Below are 3,560 nucleotides of genomic sequence, written 5' to 3'. Positions count from 1 at the left end.
TATAAGATGAGATCGAGCATAATTATATATACTATAACTTAATTGTATATATAATTAATGTTTATAAGATAAAGTTTGTGTCTACTTATATATTATAATTTGATCACATATTTAATTAATGACAGTTTCTTATATTTTTGGCTATTTGTAATGAATGCTAACCGGCGTGTTTATTACAGAAAATATTATTATTTCTTTAAAATAAATCATCAGTATTTAACTAGTTTCTTCGTCCATTTCTTCATCTTCTGCTCTTTATCTTTTCTCAGAAACTGAGATCTGAGTTCAACAAATTTCAGGTAAATTTTTTCTTTTCTTTTTCCTTCTTTTCTTCTTTTTTTATTCTTGATGTCTAGCGATCAATCTTGATTTAGTTAAATATATCGCAATTTTTTTTATGTTAAATTATATAGTTAGTCTATTGGTAAATTTTTTAAAAGATTATGAGTTATTTTGTTTACAAGGCTAAAACTAGCATGATATTGACTTTGGATTTTTATTCTTTTTCCTTGTTTTACAAGATTTGTGCAAGTTGTATTCAAGTCTACAATAACATTATATTTGATTTTTTTTTAATTATTACCAAAGGTATGATAAAGCTTATTTTTTTCTTAAATTCTTACTGTTGAAATTTAAAAACTATAAATCTAGATCAATAGTTAAGATTTCATGTAGTTTGTGATGAAAAATATCTTTCACAATTTTTGATAGATAATATCTTTTATAATTTGTACTCGATAAAACTTTTCAAAATTTGTCAATGATAGAATCTTTTATAATATTTGACAAACTCGTCTTTACCAAGAAAAGTAGATTTAAATATGTCAATTTATATTATGTTTTTTTATTTATTTTTTAGAAGTTGCGATGGTCATTTTTCTATGTCTATTTGTGATGGAGAAAACAATTCTTAAATATTTTGTGATGTCTAGATTTGTGGTGAATAATTATACGTGATAAATATGCCACTAATATTTTTATGATAAAATTTAGTTTATCTTGTGATTCTTTGTTATTCAATTATTTTGTAAGTAAAACTAAAGAAAATGCTTAATTTTATTTATTAATAAAATTATTTTTATAAACAATATCTAAATATTTTTAATAATTTTTTCTTACATGGTAAAGTGAGATTGGACCCACATTTATTATAATTTGTTAATATTTAGTAATTTGAAATCTTCAATACACCCTTTTATGTTGAAAAGTTGGTATCTTATACAAAAATAAATATTTATGAATGGTCTAATAACGAGTGACATGATAATTTAATAATCTTTTTATTATAACTCTTGTATCATCTTAGAATATTCTTTAAGTTCAACCTATACATATAAAATTAATTTATAAAATGAAATTTATATTCAGTTATGCAATATTTTTGAACATATCTCTAATAATATGAGATTTTCAACCTTAAGAACTAATGTTTTTTTTTTCAATTTTATTAAATATATTTTTTGTTATTAATAATATATACTAGCCGACAAGTTAATCAAAAAAAAATTATTATATCATTAAAGTAAATCATCAATGTTTAATTATTTTGATTACGCGTTTTTTTTTTTACTTTTCTTTCTCTTCTTCTTCTTTTCTTGTATTAGGTTCGAAATTAAAATCTAAACTTGTTTAGAACAAATTTCAGGTATATTTTCTTCTCTCATATCTTTTCTTTATTTTTTTTCTTGTTCATTGATGATCAAACTTAATTTAATTTAACACATCATAATTGTCTTTATGTTAAATCTAATAATTAATTTATTGATATTTTTTAATAACAAATTTAAAAGATTACATGCGTCATCTTGTTCACAAGGCTAAAAGTGAGCACAATCTTAATTTAGTACTTCTATCTTTTCTTCTTCTTAGTATTACATATGTTGTGCATGTTGCATATCAACCAAGAGTAACATTATATATTCAATCTTTTTAAATTATTGTTGTCAAAGGTGTTATAAAGCTTTGGTTTTGTTCCTAAAATCTCAATTTTCACTGATATTCTGATTGTTGGTAAAAAAAAGAACTTTTCCCATATAATTCAAGGTTTGACACATTTAATTTTAGAATTTTAACTACAACCAAGACTTAAGTTTAATTTCAAGGGGTCATGGAATGGGTTTGTGTAATCTGATCATGTGTCTAAAGTAGAAAATGGACATAAGGTAAGAAATTGTATTATTCTACGAATTTTAATTTTGTTATAAGATGTACATAATGTTTATTAAATTTCTATTCCTTTTATCACTTATGTTATGTAAACCAGTCTATGTATGTTCTAACTCTGTTTCATTTAGACTAATGTGAATTTTTATCTGAGATACATAAATGTTTATTCTTGTTGCATGTACCATGTTGATCAGAATATTTTGAAGTCCAGTGCATAAGAACATGGATGAGAAGAAGCGTGATGAAGGAGCAAAAGAAGGACGCGGCAAGAGCAAAGTTGAATCTGACACCAAGACGGATCCTCCAGCCAGTCCTCTGGCTCTGACCATTGGTCCCTCAGCACCTTCCTCTAGCACACAGTCACAAAAAAAGGAACCATTGGAGAAGCAACTGAGCAACTTCTGGGCAAAACAGCGTCAGGAAGTTGAGGAGCCGAGTGAGTTGAGGAATCATCACAGTTTGCCATTGGCTAGGATCAAGAGGATAATGAAGGCTGATGAGGATGTGAGAATGGTATCAGCTGAGGCTCCTGTGCTGTTGGCCAAGGCCTGTGAGATGTTCATCATGGAGCTCACAATGAGGGCATGGTCTAATGTTGAGGAGAACAAAAGGAAAACATTAAGTAAGAATGACATTGCAGCTGCAATGACAAAGTCTGATATCTATGATTTTCTTATTGACATTGTCCCCAGGGAAGACACTAGGGGTTCTCAAGTGTTTCCAGGTGTACCAGGAGCAACACCCTTTCCTCAGACTCTGTCTCAGATTATGCCTAACTATCCTGTGCCACCTCATCAACATGCTGCTGCAGGCTCACAATCTGATGCTGCTGCTGCTCAAACAATGCTCATGGGAATGCCCCTTCTTGATCCAACTCATCCTCAGCAGCTGCAACCCCCTACTTTTCCATCTCCAATGATGCCACCCAACCCTGAAGAAGAGAACAGCCCTTCTCCTGATTCTGATGATGACTGAGCAGATAAAAGTTAATCACTGAAAAACTTTGCAATTATGCATTCGGTGTATGGTCAATAAGCTCAGCAGACTTTTGCTTTTCATTTTCCTTTTCAATGGTTTCTTAAACTGAATTTGAATGTTTGAAACTTTTATCCTTCGCAATTTGATGGTTTCATGTTGCTTTTATTTATTTACTGTTAATTTGGGGTTGTGAATATGGTTGATTATAAATGCTTGAGTATTGCAGGGAGCTGAAGCAGTATATGCTACTACTATATGACCGGACATAACTGGTCTCTACCGTAGTATATGTTTCATAGATTGTTGCTGTGTTTTCCATAGCACAAAGGCGTTATTCCGTAGATATATAGAAGAGAGTTCAATTGCGCTAGTATCATGAACTCTCTAATATGGCATTGCATATGAAAGTCACGTTA

At 29.3% G+C, this 3,560-nt stretch overlaps 1 pseudogene across 1 annotated transcript; it reads left to right on the top strand.

Moving 5' to 3' along the window:
* Positions 1–214: 214 nt before the first annotated feature.
* On the top strand, positions 215–3,309 carry LOC114189178 (nuclear transcription factor Y subunit C-1 pseudogene; annotated as a pseudogene). The gene is made up of 2 exons (XR_014995488.1): positions 215–299; positions 2,361–3,309. The product of XR_014995488.1 is annotated as a nuclear transcription factor Y subunit C-1 pseudogene (transcript).
* The last annotated feature ends 251 nt before the right edge of the window (positions 3,310–3,560 follow it).

The sequence above is a fragment of the Vigna unguiculata genome, chromosome 6 (assembly GCF_037176805.1).
Source record: "Vigna unguiculata cultivar grain cowpea cultivar isolate G323 ecotype 2 chromosome 6, ASM3717680v1, whole genome shotgun sequence".
NCBI lineage: Eukaryota > Viridiplantae > Streptophyta > Magnoliopsida > Fabales > Fabaceae > Vigna > Vigna unguiculata.
The sequence above is the reverse complement of the archived record's forward strand: the minus strand, read 5'-3'. Positions and strand labels throughout refer to the sequence as shown.